The 24,947-nt window shown below is 46.1% G+C and overlaps 1 protein-coding gene across 1 annotated transcript in view; it reads right to left on the reverse strand.

Annotated features, from left to right (window-relative positions):
* Positions 1-24,947, reverse strand: part of TBC1D19 (TBC1 domain family member 19) — a 2,127,563-nt gene that overhangs the window by 1,641,700 nt on the left and 460,916 nt on the right. The gene's annotated exons all lie outside the window — the stretch shown is intronic.

Consider the following 24,947-nt stretch of genomic DNA (forward strand, 5'->3'; position numbering starts at 1 on the left):
TACAGTTGTGGTGCTATCGCAAATCATATAGGCAAATTGCATATTCCACACACAGCATAATATTCCCACTCCCAAGCTTGTAGGACTTTGTTTAGTCCTTCTAACAGTCTTTCGTCATTTTCAGTTGAATATTTTACCTGAAATTCTATCATTTTAAATATGTATATCTATTATCACAAAACATGTTAGTATTGCATTTCAAAGTGGTACCATATACACTTTCCTCAGAATATACAATTTTCTGGCATTTCCGTCCCCAGCATGCTGGTGAAAGCTATCACGTCTTAATTTAATGCCCCCAAAATTGCATTTAAACTCTAAAACTTTCACATTACTGCGTTGTCCGGTCACAGAAATAACAGTCTTAAAGTTTATTAATTAAAATAGTCTTTTGAGCCAGATGGGCTGGCCTTTGTCTTCCAAATATGGTCATTTCTTTCCAGGCCACAACCAAATGTCAGTTTAACCAAGTGCTGTTTTGGAGTTTGTCTTTGAAGCTCTCCAGTTTAATTTGAGGGGAGGTGCTTTCTTGAAATTTCACACCTAAGTGTCCCAGAAATCTATTGTACCAGTGTGACGAGTGTGTGAGATGCTTCCTCTTGGTCCAGTCATAGTTTCCGAGGGGCTGGCCCTTTGGGGGAAGGCAAATCCTGTTCCCAGAAAGCAAATGTCCTTTGAAGCCAGGACAGAAAACCTGTTCTGTGGCTTCAGCACAGTAAATGCATTTATTTATTTATTTCAGAATCAGAAGCAAGTCTGTTGAAATAAAACATCCCATATATGTTTTCAAGCAAAAACCCCCTCACATTTCTATTCAAGGACAGGACCTAATTCAACATTTCACTTTTAAACAAATATTTTTCTTGTCTGCAAAAAGCAACCCTTTTTACACGTGGTGAATGTTCCTTTTCCTGTCACTTCCAATGTGGTTTTCTCTTCCATCTAGATTCGCAATTATTATTTGCAGCCCTAGTCAATTTCTCTTACACAGCAATCTGTTCGAGGAAAAGGACCACTGACACTAACATAGAGAAATAGGGCTTCTTGTTGAAGAGTTCAGCTGTGATATTTTGTTGCAAAGTAAAGCATTTTTCCATACGGCTGGGAGTAAAGTTCTTGGTGATTTCACAGATCTTCCCTGGCACAGCCTGTCATTCAATGAGAAATGCCCCTTTTCGTTGGAGCACAACCTGAATATGGCTGGGCATAGCTGGGTCTCCCTGGATCAGCACTGTGTATTATTGAACAGATGAAAAAGAGCATCAGGGCGCCATCATTTTAAATGTAAAATATTTCCTTTTTTTCCAAGGGGAAATCTTGAGCTAGCAGCAAAGCAGCACTGCTTTTCAATTCTCTTCTTCGGTGCACATAAGGAAACACACTTGCAGCCTTTCTCTGTGTGTTCCCTGTTCCATCTTGCCCAATAGGTGCTTGGCAAAGACGGCGCCGCCATCATTTTTGTAGCTGCAAAACAATTTTGAGGCATGGGAATGGCGCTCTGCAGAGCCAGCACAGCCACTCTGCTGGTAACTGCTGAAGTGCAGATTGGTGATGGAGGGGAATTCTGCTCGGTGGGTAAATGCACCCTACAGTCCGCTGACTTGAATGGGGAGAGTGTTCACCATCATTCCACAACCCATTTCTGCCAGAAACCAATCTAGCTGAGGTACGGCTTCCCCTATTCCACGCAAGAGGCAGGCGACTACTGCTTCATCCTGGGAGATCTGATGGTCTGTTGTCCAGATGTTATTAGCCTTGGGTGATCTTATGGCATGTGCTTTAGGTGTTGTGGTGCGTGGAAGCACACACTCCTTTCAAGGGTTGACTAATGTTCCTCAGCCCACGTCTGCCAGATACCCATCTAACTGAGGTACATCCTTGTCTCCTATATACTCTTAGATCCGCCCCTTGTGAGGCAGCCATCCATCGCTTAGCTTTGGGAAATAGGATGGCTTGTGTGCCAGATGTTGCAAGGACTGGCGGTACACGCTTCTGTTGGGAGTGAATTAAGATGACTCAGACCATGATCTAGACTCCTGTATGTAATCCAGAGATCTTGCTTATACAGAGGGGTGCTGCAGCGCCTTTCTGTGAATGCACAGGGTGTCCGATGGACAATCTGATGTAGAGGAGTGAAAGTTTGTGGTTAATCTTCCATAAGGTATCTGGTTTATGTCTCTACAGGAGCTCATCCTTGACTTGTGACAGGCACATTGAGAGGCAAGCTTACCCTCTGGAGTGGTGGCTGCTGCGAGCCTACCGCTGCCACCACTGAGAATAGGGTACCTATAAACTGGAATTGCTGCTTCTCCCCTTTGCAGCCTGCAAGGGACAACTGCATCTGACTCTTCTCAGTTACACCAAGTGGCTTCTTCCAACTAACAGTACCTCTGCCCTTTGCAGCACAGTGGCCGATTAATGATGGCTTCTATGGAGTAGTCTTGCAGCATCACTAGTAATATTATCCTATTCTATTCTATTTCCCTGTGATCTCTGTCTACTGCACTAGTGTGGCACCAAAATGGCACCCCCAAAGCCTGGCCTCATCTGCTCTATGTATGATATAATGTCAGGCAAAAGTAAAAACAAAACATATTTACAAATAAATCATCGTGTTCCACTGCTACGATAATCGACTGTGCAGCCGAGTCCAAGAGGGGTGACGTTTGGAAAGACAATGGGCTGAAAGACCGCTTATTAAATCTCCTTGCTTAAATGTGGAGTGGATCAGGCATTTACACTGAACTGGATTGCAGACTTCATAGTGGCGGCTTCATGTGGCCACTTGAAAAACAACTGATTCTTTGATTGGCGCCCCTTGGAATGATAAGGGCCTCAATGGTTTTATAAAAGAAAGTGTTCCATCTCGACACACTGTAAGGGTGCAGAAGTAAGTCTCGGAAACCATGTTGGCATATTTTTGGGTACAGACTTTTATTAATCAAGAAAGGGTTGGGAAAAAGTCCTCTCTATCCCTAAAGCTAAGAAGGGTTTCCCTGCCTCAAAGAAAACAAATGAAATCGTCAGGATGTCCAAAAACAAAAAGTCTGTCACTGTAGTGTCTCAAAAGCCTACTTCTGTCCCTAACACTAACAACTTAAACCAACTGTGCAAGGATGATCTCTTCCTTAAGTAAAGTGTTTATGGTAGTTCCAACAAACAGAAACGTTCCTAGTCTCTCAGGCCATCACAAGTGATGAAATAAACAATGTTCCTTGGTGTAGGATTCTATGGCTAGGGTTGTGTTCCTTTCCCCTAGACTGTTACGCTCACCTTGTCTCCGTGGGGGTGGCGAATCCGAGCAAGATCGAGTGGTCCGTTGTCCGGCGGGGTCAAACTCCACTCTCTAACTGGTTTGCACTGGTGCCCCTTGCCTCTGCTTGAACTGGCCTGGGGTCGGCTTCCTGATGGAGAAACAGAATAAATATGAGAGACTGGTGTCTTCCCTTAAGTCTTCAAATTGGAGTCTTTCTGGTTGCTAACCGCAGTGTTTGCTCACCTTAGAGTTTTTAAAGATGTGCTCTCCTTCCTGCTCGTCTCGGCAGGGGTGCAAGTTGCTCTAGCCACACTGATTCCGGTGTAGGGGTCTTATGGATCAAGTTGCTTTACTGATCCGTTACGAGGGCAATTGGATCGAGTTGCTCCACTGATCCGGTGCAGGTAAGTCTTTCTGTTTAGGTATTGTATAGAACACTGTTCGTTAATTCACTTGCCAATGTTCTCTAATGTCTCTTTTTTCAACAGGTTCCGAACGTCGAAACAAGTGTGACTAGCAGAAGCACAGATGAAGCTGCCACGTGAAGTGCTGGACGCTTCTGAAGGTATGTAGGCTGCGGTTGCGAGAGAGAACCATGCTCGCGAGCTTTCCTCCAAACTAACCTTGTTTTCTTTTCTATTCTTTCTTGTAGATGTCGCCGGTATGCAGAAGTTGGAGCGGAGCGTCGGAAAAGCACCATAAACTGAATCAGCTGCCGTGCAGGAGGACGTAGGCTGCGGACCGCTGCAGATGCCGGCGGTCATCAAGTGTCAGGTAAGCTGAAATCCTCACGTGCTTGCAGGTTTCTAGAAGGTCGCAGACCCAGGTAAGCGTCTGGTGAGCTGGAAACTTCGCGCACATGCAGGATTCTGGAACGCTTTCGGATGTCAGCGGAGAGCGTTCTGTTGCCGTGGGCAGTTCAACGCAAAGCATCTGACAAGGGCTGGGCGGGGTTTATATAGGCAGGCCCGGCCACACCCAAGATCTTGGAGCATGTTCTGCTGTCCACGCCTATACTTGCCACACCCATTCCAGAAGAATGTTCAGGCCTGCAGAGAGTCTGTGCCAGTTGTTGAGCAGACTTCATACTCTCTGCCTGGTGCCAAAGGCGCCAGGGCAGGGTCCAGGTGGGCCTTCCTTGTTCTCTACAGCTTTTAATCCGGATCGGGTGTTCTTTCAGCCCCAAAGTCCCGAGGGCAGGATTTTTTTGACCCCCGGAGCTGCTGGTCATGACAAGACTTCTTCTACTTTCATTCCTTTTGGGCTTCTGAGCCCCGTATCGTTTTAGGTAAATGTCACTCAGTAATTCGCAAGGATGCACTTCCCTACAAAGCATAGGATTATGTTCTTTTCACTTTCAGGGTCATTTAACCTCTTGTTCTCAACTTCTTATGTGGGTATGGGTCCCAGACTTGCAAGAATCTGAACAGCTTGGTTTACTCTCCTGACAAGCTGTTGACCTCTAATGGACTGTCTCTCTTTCTCTTACAGGGTCACAGACCCTCTTGTCACTTGTTACTTCAGGTCTTTGCCTTTCACATGGGTGCAGGTCCCAGACTCGTAATATAGGATTGTAGTTGTTTGGTGTACTCTCATGTCAAGCATTCAACTTTCCTTTGTTTGTTGCTATTTCACTCAGGGTCCCAGACCCTGTTATTCTTGACTTCTCATATGGGCGTGGGTCCCAGACTCACACTTTGTTGTCATAGCTGTTTGGTTCACTCTCCTTACGATTCCTCTTCTTGCTTATTTTCTGGATCCCAGACCCTCTTATACTTTGACTTTGATAGGGGTGCAGGTCCCAGACTCGCAATGTCCCTTGCAGGGTCCCAGACCCACTTATGATTTCAATTTCATATGGGTGCGGGTTCCAGACTCGAAATGTGCCTTCAGGGATCCAGACCCTCTTGCTCCAGTCTCTTTCTTCACCCCTTTTCTTCCCCAGACTTCCAAAGCTTCTCGGGCAACCCACGTACCCGTTAGCTTCTGTGTTCTAGGTACCAGCATATCCCGGGCAGCTGCGTTGTTCGTCGAGGCTCTGGTAGCGTTTGGTTAAGCGGCTGGCTCTGCAGCGTCTATGCAGGAATCTGACACTGCCGGGCTGCGTGACCTTCCTCGCAGGTGCTTCACTGGGGCCTGGGGAGGGCAAAGGTTTGTCACTGAAGCAGCGTGAGTTGTCCTTTCAGCTTGGACCAGGTTTGCACAGTGACTACAAAAGGAAATGTTCTTTTTGAAGTCCGAGGGCACCCCCAACCACATGACGTGGAAGACCCCCGGCTGGAGGCCTCCATGTGCTGGGGGAGCCCCATGACTTCAAAAATAAATAGTTTATTTTTGAAGTCACTCTGCCTTCATAAAAAAATGATTTCCGTTATGGTTCGGTCCTTAACGGAAATAATTTCTTTATGAAGTAATAGGACTCCCCTCTAACCCATGACGTGTGCGAGTGTATTGTGAAAGGGTGTGCACTTAAATGTGTAGGTGGCTGCCTGTGTGAGTGTATTGTGAAAGGGTGCACACAAATGTATGGGTGACTGTGTGTGCGTGTGGGCGTGTATAGTGAAAGTGGGCACACTTAAATGTATAGGTGGCTGCCTGTGTCATTGTATGGTGAATAGGTGCACACTTAAATGTATGGGAGGGTGCCTCGGTGTGTGTGTCCGTATGGTGAAAGAGTGCACACTTAAATGTTTGGATGGTTGGGTGTGCGTGCATGTATATGGTGAATAGTGTGTGTGCTTGTGTTCAAGGGCACAACAAAACCTACATTTTGGGGGGCTGATCCTTCAAATGTTGGGAGGGGCTCTAACTTCACGGGCAGCGGGGGACGGCATACTTATTTGTCTGGGGGCAGCGAACTTCTTTACGCATTTTAATGAGTCTATTGTAGTGCAGCTTCAATGTTACAAGTAGTTAACTCTCTCCTTTAAGAGTGAAAACACCCACTTATGAACTGCTGCGAGAATGAAGGGTCTCCTGTTCCCTTTCTACCCTTCCAATAATTTCCCTGGCATGAAAGTACTAAACCCACATCACAATTTAAAATGCCTAAAAATGTTTGCATTTGAATGCAGGTACGAACAGTGAAATGCTTTATGTTAATAATTGCTGGACCCTTATTAACAGCGAAACCCAGGTGCCGTATAAAATCTGTGTCCTGTTCTGTCCGGCAACTGCTTTGAAGGTCAGCCAGGTTGAGTCAACATAGCCCAGAATGGCTGGGGGTGAGTGCTGAAGCCAAGTCAACTCAATATTGTTAAACCCCTACTTGTGTTTAATGCCTTAATTACATATTGGTAATTGTCATTATTCCTAGCCCTATTCTTCCTCATCCCTGTACTTGTGTATGAAGCAGTACTTGTGTATGAGGCACTATGCCTCATACACAAGTACTGGGATGAGGGAGAGGTACATGGAGGTAATGCCTGGCCTAGCTACCTGTATCTTCATTACTCCTAATCCAACTATTCCTCATACCAGTACTTACCTATGAGGCAAGGAGCCTCAAACGTAAGCTCTGGGACAAGGAAGAGGGACGTGAAGGTAATTCTGAGCCAAGGAGCTGATTTTGGAGGTTGGGGTACGGCATGGGAGCGAGAGGGGATGTGTGGGGAGCACGATTGTGTGATAAATCATAATGGTTGTCCATGTCCAGGCTAACCAGGCATGATATGTGGTATTAGTGGCGAGAGAGGCATTTTGGTGCAGCCAGGCTAGTTTTTCCTCAGTTTGGTATGATTTTTTTTAGCTGCAAATTTCTGATGAAGCAGTCCTGCTAAGTGTAATTACCTGGCTAGAATGGCATTTGGGTGCTGCCAGTCTAGCCGTTTCTTACTGTGGCATTGTATATTTATTTGGGCATCTGTGATAGAATGATATAAGTCTAGTATAACATGCCTGTACACAGGTGTTTCTATGTGTGACAAGCAAGGGAGGGAAGATAGAGGAAGGGCAAGACAAATGATCTTACTAGGCCTTGTTTTATTCAGATCATGCAAGTGCCAGAACGAGAAATGCAAGGGGAAAGGGAGGGGGTAAGTGCAAGGAAGAAGGGAGGGGAAAACAGGGCAATAATGCTCTGAGTAAGTTCAGCCAGGGCAGTGCAGCTCTGGGTAGTGCAAGGAGAATAAGGGACTGTAGGGTTACAGCCCCTAAGTGCGTGGTAGGCCGGAGGCAGTGCAAGGGTGACTGATCAAGGAAGAGCCTGAACTCAGTGAGACTCTGAGGGTAGCCAAGCAACCAGTCGGTACAGCAGACAGGTAGGTCAGTTAGGTCAGCAGGGGAGGGAGAGAGCAAATGCAGAGAAGAGGAACATTTTGAGCTGCTTCCGGAACATCAGGTGATCCGCTAAAGTTTGAGAGGGGCAGGGAGGCCTTTCCAGCGGGAGGCATCTGCAGAGGAGAGAGATCTACCCCCCACTTCTGCCTGGAGAAGTGTCTAACCCTTAAAGAATTGGAGGTAGCTGGGGGAAGGGCTTGAGAAAGAAGGTATTTTGGTGAAAGCGTTGGATGTAGTGTGGGCCCAACCCCAGAAAGCCTTATGGACAATGCAAAGGGTCTTGAAACTGATTCTTGCAACCACCGGGAGCCAGTGGAGAGATTTCAGGGCTGGAGATATATGATCCCTGGTCTTGTGGCCAAGAATATGTCTCGCAGTCCTGTTCTGGATTAGTTGCAGAGGGCGGAGAGTAGAGGAAGGCAGCTTGAGAAAGAAGCTGTTGCAGTAGTCCAACCTAGAGAGAAACAGGGCTCTGGAGACATTGAGCTTCTGGGGGAAAGTGAGAAAGGGAAGAGTCCCTTTGAGGAGAAGCAGTTGGTACGTAGTGGGACTTCTTGACGACGTTCAAATTGCAAGGAGAGAAAGAGAGAGTGGAGTCGAAGATGACATAAAAGGTTTTTTGCCTCGCAGGAAGGCAAAGGAAAAGGGCCCAAGGTGGTCGGCCTGAGTGAGAGAGGGAAAGCAGGGTCAGGGGTCCCAATGAGAAGGATCTCCATCTTAATGGCTTTAAGGCAGAGATTGTTGAAGGTGCAACAATCCTGAATCACGGATAGACAGTTGGGAATGAGCAAGAGATGAGAGGAGCATGAAGAAAAGCTGAGTGTCATCCGCATAACACTGAAAGTTAGAGGAGAAGGTAGAGATCAGGTGGGCCACAGGGGCCAAGTAGAGGTTGAAAATCCAGGATGAGAGGATAGAGCCCTGGGGAATGTCACAGGTAGAGAGAGAGGTGGCAGAGAGAAAGGGACAAAGTTGGACCTGGGAGGGGCAGTCCAAGAGGAAGGAGGTCAGCCACTCCAGGGTCTGATCCGTGATGCCCAGGTTCTCACATAGTCGATTGATCAGGATGGCGTGGTTGACTGTGTCGAAAGTAGAGGAAAGATCAAGGAGGATTAGGACAGAAGGAATGCTGGAATCAAGGTTGGAGAGCAGATCGTCACAGGGGTTCAGGAGAGCAGTTTCCGTGCCTCTGGCAGCTCTGAAGACAGACTGATGGTCATGGAGACAACCAACATGTTCAATGTGGAGGTAAACTGGGAGATGGCCAGCTTTTTTCCAAGAGTTTGCCCAGGAAAGGGCTGATGGAGATTGGATGATAGTTTGCCAGACAGGTAGGATCGGCAGGTGGCTTCTTGAGGAGTGGGTGCACAAGGGAGTGCTTAAGAGGAGAGGGGAACATTCCAGTGGTGAACGAGTGATTACAGAAATCTACTAAGGCTGCAGCAAGGGTGTCAATATGGTCCTTGATGGTTCTGGAGGAGCGGCGAGAACCTGTTTGGACAACACTTTCATGGATCGGACTTGTCTAGAAACCTTGTCAGGTGTTGTCAGAGAGAAAGAGGAGAAAGGAGGAGGAGAGGTAGAGATGGCCAAAGGGGGGCTGAGAGAGGAAGAGGGAGAGGAAAAGGAGATAGTGGACAGAACGTCCTGAGCTTTAGCAGAGGAGTGAGAGGCCAGAGCCATACAGAGGACCTGGGAGGGAACAGGAGAGGTGGAGACCGCAAATGGATTGGCCAGTTCCATGAAGATTTTAAAGAGTTTGGCCATGTTGTTAGAGGCCGCAGAGACCCGGGCTTCAATGTGTGCTCTCCTATTGATGAGTTTTATTGCTTCGACTGGCATTTTTGTGCAACCAGTCTAGGTATGTCTAAATATTGCATGGCATGCTTTACTGTAATGTTATTACGTGTCTACACTGGTCTACATTGTGCAGCCAGTGGGACATGTTTTCAATGTGGCATGGCATTTTTAATAGCAAAGCATTAATGTTCCTGTGCACTGTTGGTAACTTGCATGTATTGGAATGGTGTTACCCTACAAAACAATTGCAAACACTCTGGATTTTTAGGCAATTTTTCTCAGAAAGTGTGCTGTATATTGCATTAAAACACATATTTATATCTTTCTGCTAGTACAGTGTGCGGCATACCCCTTCAGCAGCACGTTCATGCGTATTGTGCAAGCATGATAATCTAGGCTGGCTCAGAGTGTAGCACGATCCGTGATTTGTTGCCGAGTTGGGGGGGGGGGGCCCGCCTCAGCATGGCTCTCAGGGGGGCCCCCACATTTTGTGTTACGTCACTGGGTTCCCGCAGTTCCTCCTCAGAGGATTGTACTCCGTTTGTATCCTAGCTGAGCTTATGTTGAACTCCTGCACTGGTTTGTTGTTTTCGTTTCGGCCAATGACATCTCATGAGAAGCTAGACCGATCATGCTGACCCTTCAAAGTGATCCTTGGACTCTCTGTCATTTTCTTCTTCTTCTCAGTACTTCTTTTCAAACTAGATGCAAAATACGTGGTTGGTATTTCAGTCTTGTCAAGTATGTTATTTTTACAAATTTGACAACAGAACACTTCGGCTAGATGGGGGTAAAGGAGGACTTGGTAATGGAGAAGGGTTTGGTGGCACTGAAGCAGGGTCTGAAGAATCCTACGGAACCCTCACTGAAACCCTGCCTAAAGTCTCCTCCCAGGTGGCCAGGGGAAGGCAGAGGCTTCCTCATCCCAACCCTGGGGGTGGTGTACTGGGAGAGGATCACCTGGAAGGAGACAGGGCCCAGGGAGGTGAGGAAATTCTGTGGGTTGGGAAACAGTATTCTTCCCCTGACAGGAAGTTTCTTACCACTATACCTAAAGTGGTTATGGCGTATTGACATTTTAATGTCTCTCAACCTCATATTAGACCTAAGGTTGTGAACCCCAAGGTTATAACAGCAGAACAAAATATATCCCGAAAGAAGGATCCTTTTTATTATCCCAGACTAAAAACCTTTCTCAATCCCGAGGGTACAATATAAAGCATTATGGAAATGTTGTCTTCACTAAACCATCTTCCTCTATGATAGCTAATTATATTAGCCCCTCTGTTAAAAGCTTTAAGGCAATTAGATCTACCCTTATAAATAATGGTTGAGTGGGGGGGTTGAAAACCTAACTTTGTTAAATAAACTACAGGTCCCAGAATCCTAAAAGTACTGAGACAAGGAAGAGGACAGAAGAGGAGGCATGCAGATGTAGTAGTCAGGCAATTAAGCCTGGTAGCCATTGCAGAAGTCAGACAATTAAGGATAATGGTCCATAGCTGAAGCCTATCAATGAACCTGTGAGGCATAAAAAGGCCCCAGCAGGAAACGAGGAGCAGAAGGAGCTGGAACGAGGACTGGAAGTCTGACTGTCGTAGTAGTAGAGGAGAAGCACAAGGCTGACAAATCACGAGGAAGTGGGAGCACAGAAGGGGTGCCGAAACATGAAGACAGCAGATTTCAACTGCAAGTTCGGAGAGAGTCCTGTTCTCCCAAAACCTGACGTGCAGGAGGCTGCGTTTTCCACACGTGAGCACGATTGCACTGAATGCAGAGCTGTAGAAGTGCAGGAGACTAAGGCCAGAAGCAGAAGGCAAGCCAAGGGTCTGAGGAGGAAAAGGAACTCCCATATCAAGCTGCTGGAATGGAGACACCCATGCTGGAGAAGCGTGTGGGTCCCCAGCGAGCCAGAAGTAGTATAAGAGGTAGAGCAAGTCAGGAAATCAGTGCAACCTGCAAAACCAGTGTTCCTGAAGCCTGTGAGTGATACACTGCGCAAGCCTTGCCAGTAACTGTAGCCAGCTCCTAAGTAACTTGTGTATTGCTTAATGTGAGAAAAAGCTGTTTGTTTCATCTCAAGTTGTATTAACAATGGAATTGTAGCACTCGCGTACAACGTTTAAGATCAATACATGCATAAGAAGTTAAAGTGCTTGAAAGCCATTGTTGAAATATCTAAAGACTGTTGCTGTATACCGGAGTGGACGCAGGTCCCAAATTAACAAAAGGGAACGCTCCCTAAACCATTACCGCATACCTAACATTGACACAAGTTACAAAACAAAAAGAGTGAAAACTACATGCAAAGGAGGTTGCATGTGCCGAATTGTAATTCCCAAATAAAGTCAGAATCACATCCTTTACGCAGGAATACAATTCTTTATTCACCTTTAAACTTAAAAATCTACTTGAAAGAGAAGCTGTGTGTGTCGAATTGTTTTTTCACTTTGAAGACTGAATACTAAACTATATTCAGAAATGACATTCTTTCTATTTCAAAGAAGTATAGAGACTAAACTATTGAAGAGCGGAACAAGCATTACACAAGAAAAGAGGTAAACCCTTTTCATAGTTAAACCAGTCTTGCCAAGAGTTAAAGAGCCATCCAACTAACCTGTGAAGTTGTTAACCGTCAATTTGCCTGAGAAACAAGTACATCATTGTTACCAGAGTGGCACAAAGTTTCTGGATAATTACTTGGGTTGATAACTGGCAGAAAGATGGGAGTAAAGCTGGGGAAGTGGAATCAAATGCTTGCGAAGAATAATCTGAAGTAAAATACAGCCTGTGGTGCTAAGGACTGCTGAAGCTAGCAAGAAGAGAGTCTTACGGGCAGAGACATGTTGTTCTTGTGGTAGTAAGACAGATGGAAGAGGCAAAGAGGCTGCCCCCATTAAAGAAGTCATTAAAAGGAAGAGTGCCTTGTCTACCTGAAAAAGTCGAAGTGTCTTGTCGAAGCCTACCTAATAATTCGACAGCACTGAGTAGTGGTAGTACTACTTGAACTGTGGTGGTATATTAAGTTGTCAGCACAGGTCACATTGAAGTAGTTTGAAGCAGTGACGTGCCAGCAGACTAGCATCCTGACAAATACACCTCCTAAAGAACTGTGAATTATTGGCTTACGGGAATATTACACTGTATTTTGAACTGTGGCTATTTATCTTGAAGAAGAGCCAATTTACCATCATAACCAGGAGTACCATTGGTACCATTTCTTTTCTGGAAATTGGAAGGCAATGTTTTCATCTAGGAACAATGAATTGTTACCAGTGAATGTTTGTTTGATGAACATTTGTTTTGATTTTGAACTTTCAAGAGTTGGTTCAAAACCTTTCTTTTCTTTAGCTAAACATTTGGAGTGAACTTTGAATCCTGGGGAAGGGATCTTACCAGGACAGGAGACGGCCATTCAGACATTGGGTTAATATTGTTTATTATATTGTGTTGATATATAATTTCCTTTGTACATTAGTTGTTTAGTGTGAGGGACAGTTTTCCCATGCTAGAGAATGTTACTTTAGCCTTCAGATTAGGTAGGGGATACCTCTGTAGAGTAGGGCAAGCAAGGTATTTTCTTTATATAATTTCTTTAATAAAATGGCATATTATAAGAATTCTACAAGCAGTTGTCTGCCTTGCATTACTGAACTGTGACAGGGACCTGGGAATAGTCGTCCCCAATCCCATAGGGGGCTTCCTTTCCCATGTGATCCTCCCTCGATGCATCACACCGAGGGTGTTTATTGTACTTTAGACGCACCAATCTAGCCCCATGGGAAAGGCCTCCCCCTAAGGGAGAAGGGACACCATACCCAGATTCGTCACAACACACACAGGCTGCATAATGTTGGCAACTGTATAGAGAAATCGTTACTCCAAAATAGCCAGGGACTGGGGTGATAACCGCTAGTTTGCTTCATTTACACCTTATTCTGGGGGGGTAGCCATTATTGTCAATAATTATAAGTAGTCCATTCATTATTAGTCCATGTGTATCAGTCCACAAGTACATTTTATAATAAAGTGACTTGTAGATTACTTACAAATTAAGCGGTTCAAAGACAGGCGGGAGATGATGGGGGTGGTGAACAGAGGTGCGTAGCAGGTAAGGGAATAAGAGGGGCAACAAGAAGAGTACACTGTCCATAAAGAAGGGCACTCAGAAATTCATGTAATGAGGAAAATGTGTTGAGGAGGGTGGCAACTGCTGCATTTCAAGACTCTAACACTCAAGAGTGGAACACAGATCTAATTTACTCTCACCAATTTCTTTCATGCACCCTACATTATGTTTAAAGCATATTAAGGTTAGGTTATTTAAATAATTAGTGACAACTGCTGTTTAAATGTCATTTTTAGCTTTTTAGCCTATCATTTATGTCTATCTTTGCTCTACAGGCATTTGACATAGTGTATGACATTTGACACACGGTTTTGGATTGGACAGACCATATGACAGCTTCCCTTCCCCACACCTCACAAGGGCTCTCCTCCTTGCTTCTAGTCGCCCATTGCATTTGTGTGTGCCAAAGGGATGTTTCAGCTATAAACTAATACATTGATATATTCATATTTTGAATACTTTTCTGCATGGACATGCGCTATTGGTGAAAATGACATTCAGATTCAGAAGAATATTCAATTATATTTCTACCACTTCATTATTGATGGAGTAAAATTATGCATAAATCATCCTTTTAATATATCATTTTATATTGATAGGATGTGTGTTTTTCTGCTGAATCCAGATGTACATTCCGTTTACTAATCGGACAAATAGTTTAGAAATCATAACTAACATGCATTTCCATGTGTTACGTTCAAGCGCAATTTTAATGCTGATTTTACAATACATTTTAACTAGCTTGCCTCTGTGTGTGGCATGACCCTTTATCAACAGAAACCATATGTTTTGAGAAAGGCATTCTGTTGAACAAAGGATCAATTTAATAGGCAGTTTAATGGAACAGATGCACAATCGTCAAGGGACCGAATGGATTTGAATAGGTTAATGCATTTTGAAGGCGTCTGTCTCATGAATTAACTTAAGTGAACCTTCACTTTAGCTTAAAGAAAAAAAGACCACAAGAAATACTGAAATTCATTTTGACTTGTTTGTTTTTGTATTTTGGGTCAGTAGTATACTATGAATTGATCAAAACAATGGGTCATAAGATCTAGACATGATGGTTTTCAAAAAAGCTCACTTTTGCACAAAGCGGACCTTTTCAGTTAAATTTTTATGGGCAATTACCTTATGAGTGGTATGAGCTTCTTAAACATAGATGAACATTTACAATTTATGCTATCACTTTACTAGGAATAATTATCTCTGCTTTACTAGTAAAAAATAATAACAACGTGTTGATGTAACAAACCAAAAAAACATAATAATTCTGGTTTGGTTTACAATGAATGTTCTAATTTTTATTGCCATTTCATCTTTTCTCCTTAATAATGGCAACGAAATAGCAAGAGGCTTGCCAATTTGTATCTTTAATAGTTCACAATTTATGTTGATTACATGGGTTCATCAAAAAGCATACGGCTTTGTGTTTTTAACTTACATTTTTCTATGGAATGAAAACATACGTGCTTGAGAATTGCCCGCTACTCAGGCAGTGCCATCCTGTATGAGATTGAGGTGCTCTAACTATACTCAGGTTCTAGAACATTTACTCGATGTTCCCGAATTCTGAAGCCCAATCACTGGCTTCTATCGAATCTGCTGCTTCTTCTCAGATGTGCAACACTTGTCTGGGCAAGACATGGACTCTCTCCGCCTGATGCATCTAAAATCCCCAGATCAGAGCGGGAGCTTCCGACAACGACAACTGCTCAGGTCACTATTCTGGCCAACCCACATTTTCTTTTAGCATACTGTTGCTTCCAATAATGCATATGCATGTGCCCATTTCTCCTTCCAGATTTCCCATTTATAGCAAGTGGCCGTCTGTGGCTTAGGGGAGTAAGTAGTAGGGCTTTGCACACTGTTTTCTTGGGCATGGTTTCTATATGCCTTGGCTCACCATGACACAGTGGAAGGCTCAAAGTCTAACCACTGCAGAGTTATAGACATGTTTTGTGCCCTTAATCACTTTGCACAAGCCTAGGGTTTTGGCAGAAAAAATACTTTTGCTAACCACGACATAAATGAGGAAGCCAAATCAAGGTTGTTTTTGGCAAAGGAACAAGTTACTTACCTGTAACTATTGTTCTCCAGCAGGGGTCTGGCATGGATTCACATGCTCATGAATAACAAATACATAGCAGTACAATATTACACAACCACAGGAGGTAGCAAGGCTCAACAAAAGCAATCAACTCTTACCTCTGGAACAGACTCACCTCAAGCAAACAGGTCGTGTAGCACTGCTTGGCCGACTCTGGACTCCTCCCTGATATCCCTGCTGACACAGTAGAATTTCATGAAGGTGTGCGTGGACCTGCACGTAGCCGCCCTGCAGATGTCCAGCAGGGGCACACAGGGATGCCGTCATTGCAGCGATCGCTCTGGTGGAGTGGGCTCTTGGACGGCCGGGCAGCAGTTGGTTCACCAACCGATGACAGCGCATGATGCAGTCGGAGAGCCACCTTGAGATGGAAGCCTTGGACAAAGCCTTCCCATGGTTCACAGGTCCAAAGTTCACGAACAGTTGAGAAGTCTTCCGAAAACTCTTTGTGCGTGCCAAGTAGAACTTGAGGGCACGAGCAACGTCCAGTGAGTGCAAGGCCCTTTCAGCCGGTGACAAAGGCTTCAGGAAAAAAAACGGTAACACCAAAGGCTTGTTGAGGTGGAATTCCGACAGAACCTTCAGCATAACCAAGGGGTGCGTCCTCAGCACCATCCCTGATTCGTGGAAACTCAGGTATGGCTGTTTGTAGGACAGGGCCTGGATCTCACCTACCCTCCTGGCAAAGGTGATGGCAACAAGGAAAGCCGTTTTCCACGAGAGGAACTTGAGAGGGGCCTGATGCATAGGCTCAAAGGGAGGCCCCATGAGCCTAGTCAGCACCACATTGAGTTCTCACGTCGGGGCAGGGGCTTTACCGGTGGGAAAGATTACAACAGTCCCTTAAGGAACTCCTTAAATCGATGAGACCAAAGTGAAGATCTTTCTGGAGACCTGGTGTAGCGGGAGATAGCTGCCAGATGTAACTTGATAGAGGCTTGCGCCAGTCTGGCCTTGGCCAAGGATAGCAAGTATAGAAGAACCTGCAGGGCCGTGACCCTCAGAGGGGTAATATTCTGAGACCGGCACCACGTAGCAAAAAGCTTCTACTTGTGACCGTAGCAATTCAAAGTTGACGATGCCCTGGCCTTGACAAGAATATCCCTACAGTCTGCAGTCAACTCATACCCTCCAAACTCTAGGGCTGCAGTAGCCAAGCCCTGAGGTTCAGCGATCCTGGGTCGTGGTGAAGGATTGCGCCTCCTTCTCTGGTGAGAAGATCCAGAACCACTGGAAGCTTGACCGGAGGCGACGCTGACAGGCTGAGAGGGTCCAGGTACCAAATCTGCCTCAGCCACACCAAGGCAATGAGTATTTTCCTGCATTGGCACTGTCTGAGTGTGTTGATGACTCATAGCAGGAGAGGCAATGGAAGAAACACGTACAGAAACAGGCCTTCCCAAAGGAAGGAGTTTGCATCCCCCAGGCTCCTCGGTTGGTGGAATCTGCTGGCAAATTTCTGGCAATCAGAGTTTGCTGCTGTCGCAAACAGATCGTGCTGGGGCATGCCCCACTTGACGAAGATGCGGTCCACCTGGTCCTGCCAAAGCTTCCACTCATGGCAGAAGCGCAATTCCCTGCTGACGGAGTCTGTGATGGTGTTCTTGACTCCTGCTAGGTGAAGAGGAACAAGGAACATATCTTGTCCGACGGCCCAGCGCCACAAGTCCTGGAGAGCGCTGGGGATCGAGTGCTCTCCTGTTTCCTGATGTAGAACATTGTGGTGGTGTTGTCTGTGAAGATCCTCATCACCTTGCCCTTTCGGAGACAGAAGGAATGACTTAAGGGCCCAGAACACTGCCCATAGCTCCAGGATGTTGATATGGAGATCCTTCTCCTCCAGCAGCCACAGGCCTCTGGTGACAGTCTCCTGGTATGAGGGTTTTGAAACCCTGTGCCCCGGGTGATGTTGGAGTGGACGCCCCACCACCTCATCGCCCGACGGAACTCCTCGGTGAGCAGGATCTTGTCCGTGAAGCATCCAGACACCTACATCCAGCGAGCGTCCAGGAACTCCTGAAGAGATTGCATCTGTAACCTGCAGAGCCGGATAAGGTAGATCCAAGACGACATCATGCCGAGCAGCGACTTGATGGTTTGCATCGTGGCAGTCTTCATCGAAAACAGCCACTGACCTTCCCTTGAATGGCTGCTACCCTCTCCTCCGAGGGTGACGCCAGGCAGGATACCGTATTGAGTCTGGCTCCTAGGAACAGTGCGATCCGCGATGGTGTCAAACAGGACTTTGGATAGTGATGGAGAATACCAGATCTGTCAGCAGCTGGACGGTCGCCTCCATGTGTCCGATGGCCAACTCTCGTGAGCAGGCCCGGATGAGCCAGTCGTCCAGGTACGGGTATAGGTGTATACCCCGTAGACACAGATGGGCCGTCACGGGTGCCAGGCACTATGCGAACACTCTTGGGGCCAGCTTAAAGTCGAAAAGTAGGGCCTTGAACTAGTAGTGCTGTCCCTGCACCACAAAGCGTAGAAACTTTCGGTGTTTCTTGTGAATGGGGACGTGGAAGTAGGCATTCACCAAGTCCATCAACTTCAAGAAGTCCCCTTTTTCCAGTTGGCCGAGCATGTGTTGCAACGTGACCATCCTGAATTTTTGGGACTTGAGGCATTTGTTCAGATGTTGCAGTTCCAGAATGGGCCTCCAGCCCTCGGTCACAGAGTAGCTGGGGAACTAGCTCTATCGCCCCTTTTCGCAGCATGGGACGCACCTCCTCCAACAGCTGAGGGATGTGCTGCTCCTGACGGGCCACGGGAGGAATCCGTGGACATTTGCGCTGAAACGCAAAAGCGGCCAGCACCCACCTGTGGCTGGTGATCTTTTTCCACTCGCTGACGAACTTCATCAGCCTGCCTCCCACCAGGGTGCACGGGTGGGGGCCCAATGTCCTGGTTGGTTCAGGCTTGCTTCGGTGCCAGTCCTGCCACTTTAGGCCTGGGAACGGCCTCTGTAGGCTTCCTGAGTTGTGGATCTGAAAGGCTGATGGTACGATGTGGAGAAACCTTTTGAAGACCTGCTCGGCTTTCCTCTGGAGGAGCAAAAAGAAGAGCGGTGCTGCTGGAGGGTGCCCATGGACAGGGCCATCACGATATCCGCCATGATGGGCTGTAGGGACTCGTCGACGACCTTCCCAAAAAGGTTATCTCCATTGAAAGGCATGTTCAGTACCCTTGCTTGGACCTCCTGGTGGAAATTTGTGGCCTTCATCCAGCCTTGACGATGAAAGCAGACACTGTTCACCATCTGCCGGAACCCTGTGTCTGCACTGTCCAGCGCCACTGTGATGGCGTGATCTAACGCTACCTCCCCTTCCTGGAACAGAGCGATTGCCTCAATCCTCTTGTCGTCGGGGAGGAACTCCTATATCGGACCCAGCTTGCATCACAGCTCCCTGTCGTACCTGGCTAGGATCGCAAGTGTGTTGGTCGTCTTGATGGTGGACGCTGCAGTGTAAATCCCCTTCCTTCCCATGGTGTCCATCTTCTTCCCCTCGCTGTCCGGAGGGACTGAAGACAACGAGGACGGGTTAGCCGACCGTTTCCTTGTGGCCACTGAAACCACTGAATTCGGTGATGGTTGCGACATTGGGTCATTAGGGTGCAGATTCCGGCATATCCTGTTTGGCTGGAGATGCGCAAGTGTTCTTCAAGAGGGCCAGGCCTCCTTCCACACGTCGTCCAGAAGGGGCACCGCCATGATTGTCTTCCTATTGGCCTTGCACCTTTGGTACAAGAAACCCTCTTTCTTGGTTTCTTCGGGCACAAGCTGGAATAGCTTGGAGGCTCTGACGATCATAGAATGGAACAACCGTACCGGTCCCCTTACCCGTGTCTGGGTCTGCTGGGGGAGAGGGTGCCCGACGCGGATGTGAAAGCTAAAATGGGGTCCTCGGATGACGCTTCCTCTTCTTCGCTGGCGGCCTGGGGACTATTGGAACCGGCCCTGATGAATCCTCTTCTGGATCGCTGGCACCAAGGTGTGGAGTGTTGACAGAATGTCCAGAAACGCATCCCTTGACTGAGTTGGCGTGATCGGAACACAAGGCCCGCGCCATCGTTGTTCTCGTCGCCCTCCTCCTCTTCCACATCCTCGTGGACCATGTGTAAGGACTTCAGGTCTTCCTCGTCCGTGGACGAAACTTCCATGGTTCGGGCCACGGCCTGGGACTGATCTGTGGCCTACTTCGCCTCCCCCCTTTTCCACTCTGAGGGGCCGGAACCGGGTTCTGAGACGGTGTCCACTTCTCCGGCGTGCCAGCAGACTTTGCCAAAGTCAGTGCAGCGGTTTCACGCCTCGGGGGGCAGGAATACCTTCTGCAGGGGTTACCTTCACAGGATCAGCCCACTTAGCCTTCATGAGAGCAGCTGCCCTCAACTCTATAGTCGACAAATTCTTATCCTGTGCCGATTCAGTTTTGCCGTCTTCTCCTCCATCAGCTGCTTCTCAGGCTTCTCCTGCAGTTTAGCCGGGTTGGACGATTTCCTTTTCGAGGAGGTGCTTGATTGCCGGCTGGCAATGGAGGCATAGGGTGATGTCGATCGCGCCCTGACCACTGCGGGATCCGCTTCCGCAGCGATCCTATTGGGCCCAGACTTGCAGTTCTTGCCCTTGTCTTGGGCCCCCATGGATGAGGCGCCCTGAAAGGATGTAGAAGACCGCTCCTCAGACCGGTTGGTGAGGCATGACCCTGCTCGGAGTACGGGGCAGAGGCCTTGCCGTTCATCCACGCTGCCAGTCTACTGTGCCTATCCTTTATTGTTTTCTTGGAGAAACCGAGGCATATCTAGCATTCTCCTTCCTTGTGGTCTGGATGCAGGCAGTAGAGGCATTGCAGGTGCTTGTCTTCAACAAACACATTCCGTAGCCCACACTTGGTGCAGGACTTGAAGAGAGATCTTCCTTTCTTCTTCCTTCCTTAAGATCTTCCTTCCTTCTTCTCCTCCATCATCGTCAGAGAGCGCGAAGTAGGCCAGATGGCATTCTGGAAACGTCAACGATCCTCACCCTCGAGGGGCGCTGAAATTCACTGATAACGGATCCCTGTTGTCGGCAGATGGAGAAGAGAGCACACGGGATCTTTTCAAACAAAAATAGAATCTTTTTCCATTGAAAACACAAAAAAACTTAGAATTAGCTTGCAGAGCAAACTCGAGGACTCCCATAACTGAAGCGTGTGGTAAAAATTTGAAGATGGCTGCCAGAGGAGGGACTTAGAGAGAGAACTGTCATTGGATGGGGGCAGTATAACCCAGAGGACAGTGATTGGTTTAAAGGAGAAATAAGGTTTGTAAGTGAAAGTGAAACTGTTATTTCTTTTACCAAGGATTCTCAGCCGGACAACGGGGAATATTCATGAGCATGTGAATCCATGCCAGACCCCATGATGGAGAATATGAATTTCGGACATGCAAGGAAGTAGAAGGGCTTTGCAGTCTGTCTTCTTGGACATGGCTTCAACATGCCTTGGCTCACCATGAGATGAGTACATTCCAGACATACACGCTGGCACAGCAATCTGCTTTCTCCATCTGGCTCTCCTTTTGGCGATGTATCTCATAGAATACAGTGGAGTTGCACAATAAATGAGGTCCAGTTGTACACATAGGTCGTCAACCTTTTCCTTCCCGTGCTTTCCTGGGCATCTTATCTATCTCTCGCCCTCATCCCAACTATTTACCAGACTTTGCTCCTCTACCACTACTGAATGTTCTACCATACTCCTCCTTTGCCTCTCTAACAGGCAAAAGCAATTCAACACTGTAACCTATGGAAGGAAGCAATATACAAACGTAAGATAACATAACATATGCTAATTAGTTCTGTTGACCTTTTCCACGTATTCCCTTTTTTTTTAACAATCTTTATTTAATTTTGTGAGATGGTTAGGAGGCAGCATAATTCAAAAATAACCAGGTTACACCATGGTTCATTGAGAAGCATGGTCCGATCAGGCAGTTTTAACACAGATGAACTGTGCTCCTTGAATTGTACACTTCGAGCAATCAAAATATTGACAGTTACGCACAGCCCATGTCACTAATCACAATGAAGCTAGATGTTTATACAGCCGCGCTCTACAGCATCCATAATATGAGTCTTCTACATAGGTAATGAAGGGAAGCCAGGTTGCACTTTTCCACATATTCCTAGGTGGCTAGCATCAATGACATAAAGAAGATTTGCAGTTTTACAAAAGAGGGCTTGAAGAAACAATCTATGGCATCTAATTGTTCTCACACAATCACATTTTAGCACTTTCTAGTGTCCAGAAACCATGTGTATCATAACAAGGGAACAGCGCAACCTCAAACTCAGGCTTCAGAGACTATCTTTCTTCCACAGTTTGAATGGTGAACACTTCATCTACTCACAAATATCTATGGGCAAGTCTCAGATTCTGTTCAGGGATAGATGTATGCTCAATGACTACATTCCCTTGAGGTGTGTATAGCATGTAATTTAACCTTACAATGTCTCCGAGACTTGGATAACCGTAGCATAACACTGTATTAGAGAAAGGACTTGTAACTTGCTCCCCTTCACGAATGTTTATGTTTATTGCGTTTATATAGCGCTTTACAGAATAACAATGAGGTACAATAATAAAAGAAGCATATCTCCAAACATGAAACAAACCAGTGGTACAGTATGTAGAACAATTTCCTCAAAATGAGGGGAAGACGGGGGTGGGGAGAGGAGAGGAGGTAGGTGAAGGGGGTATCAATGAAGGATTGCAGTGAAAAGTAATGTCGCAGACAGATACCCCTTCTCCCGGCAATATTTATTCCGAGAATATCGCTCACAGCTGAGAGGGTATATTTGAAGTGGGCAGATAAATTAAAGATAGCAACGCTGGGAGATCTATTCATAGAGGGACCGTTTCTAATGATCCAACAGGCACGGAAACGGGGAGCAGACTCGGCTCTCGACATGTTCATATACTTACGGCTCTGACATACACTTAAATCAATCTTCACAGTATTTCCGGCACAACCAACCACCTGGCAACGCCTACACAGGATGATAAATGCTAGGTCAAGGCAAACTGATCTACAAAGACCTACTAACGAACACGGCAAACAGGCTGACAACCCCAAGAGAGAGGTGGGAGGTATCACTTGGGAGCCCGATCGCAGTGGAAGATGTGGCAGACACAGAAGGTTTCCCTAAATTCCAGGTGCAAACTAATTCACTTTAATGTTGTTCATCAAGTGTATCATGCACCAGCCAGACTTCACATACAGCGCCCGTCCACATCAGCGGCATGTGAGAGATGTGGCGAATCTCCGTCTGGCTTTCTTCATCTGGCCTGGGAGTGCCTGACAATTTATCGATTCTGAACAGAACTGCTAGACAAGATCTCATTAATTGCAGGAGAACAAGTGGAGCAAAGCTCAAGAGTGAGGCTGCTGGGGTACACTAAGGACCTGCAACCCCCAATGAGGAGAGTGGCTGGGCTACTACTGGTACTCACACGTAGGCGCGTGGCTATAACTTGGGGGGAAGGTTGCTCACCTACAACACAGCTGTGGCTCCAAGACGTGGCGTATTGCCACAAATTAGAGACAATTTTCATCAGAACCCTACCCCTACACACGCGACCTCCAGATGTGTGGGGGCCCTATATTAACCATTTATTAACCTTACCGGACTACATCTCGATGAGTCATCTCTGGCTTTTCTCTTCGTATCCAGATCACTTTCGATTGCTGATTGCAGAGTGAAAATGCATTACCGATGTGAACCATTTTACTCAAGCTACAGGGGGGGGGACAAACGGGGATTGGACACCACATTGCGCAATGTTGTGTTTTGTTTTTGTTACGAAACCAAATATAAAGATTTAAAAAAGAAAAAAAAACGTGCTCCCCTTAAGTGCCTTCCATCTTTGAATAAACCATAGAAGATTTTTGTTTGCATGACATAGTGAGCCACTTTCTGTAGACTGGCTACCATGAGCCAGCACATATCTTTTACATTAGTTGGAAAGTGGTAAAAGCCTTCAACAGTCATAACACCACAGCTTGTAGCATAAGGAAAGGAAGGAATATCCAAAGCTGTTGGCACCAAGAACAAGGGATGAAGTAAAACGATCTGTGACAAGGTTTATCCTCCAAATATTGCCTGACAAGAAGGATGTGATCTTTCACTAAAAGCCAAATTGTGGCTAAGTCAGAATTATCCAAATTCAGAGTGTTCACTCAACAATCACACAGAATTGGTTATATCTGACCAGTGGCTACACTGATAGAATATGCCACATAAAACCATGTTGTTGCATCAGATGAACACTAATCTACTCTTTCTAAATGTATGGTTATAATGATTGCCCTAAATTGCTTTTTCTGGATGTTCAGACTTTAGGTATCATCAGTTCACTGTTTCAAGGTACAGTTGCGCCCTTGGAGTGACAAATGCAACAATGTGACATAGTTCACAGAGATATTTTTCCAAGGAGAGCTCATTAAATGGCAATGAGTACCTACTTCTCTGACATACATTTTCCAAGGAGGGTTCATTCATGGGCAAAGAAGGTGTTTAGTTTAATCAACACCATCTACTACAAGAACACCCGGAGAGGGTCATAATTAATCTTCCCAAGAGCCCATCTGAGTCTTTTTCTGCACAGGCAATTGCTTTGAAAAGTGCCATACTCAGATGTAATGGTGGACTGACCCAGAACATTGTCTACAGAAGGCAGACAATAGGGTTAATCAGGGTCAACCCTTACATACCCTGTCAATAATAAAACACTCTCTGTCAAATGCTGGAAGTTTGAATGCCCTCAACATAGTCATCTACATTCAGTCTGTCTAATCACACACTCAAAATGAACATCAGGAGTGAAGCACCCTCCATCTGCCTAAAGTGTCATTTTCAGCCTGTTCTGTGCACAGGGTACGCCTTTCAAAAGTATGACACTAGAATACTGGATCTCTCTTCCTGCCCACCCTGCACCTTTTCTTACACTACAAACAGCCCTGAGCCACATGATCCCAGTTTCTATAATGCCCAGTTTCTTTAATGAAACTCCCTTACCTCGTTCTGTGTCCCTTCAAAACCTGGTCTGGGATTGTATATTGCCCCAGTCCTGCTCTGTGCAAAGTTCTGCTGCTTCTCAAACCTAGGTTTGTATAGCAAAATCCTTAATGAACACGTTTGGCAAACTTAAATGTAAATGATTTACTTGTAAAATATCACAGGTTAAAATTTGTTAGATAAGCTACCATTATGTATACATATTTGGGTTCATATGTTCTATATGAATATTTATGTTGATTAATAAGTTGAATTAATACTTTTCTTATGAAATAAAGAAAACCATGTTCATATCAACCCTAGAACAGCTGTAATA

This window comes from Ambystoma mexicanum, chromosome 6q (assembly GCF_040938575.1).
Source record: "Ambystoma mexicanum isolate Mex_15411 chromosome 6q, UKY_AmexF1_1, whole genome shotgun sequence".
NCBI classification, from domain to species: Eukaryota; Metazoa; Chordata; class Amphibia; order Caudata; family Ambystomatidae; genus Ambystoma; species Ambystoma mexicanum.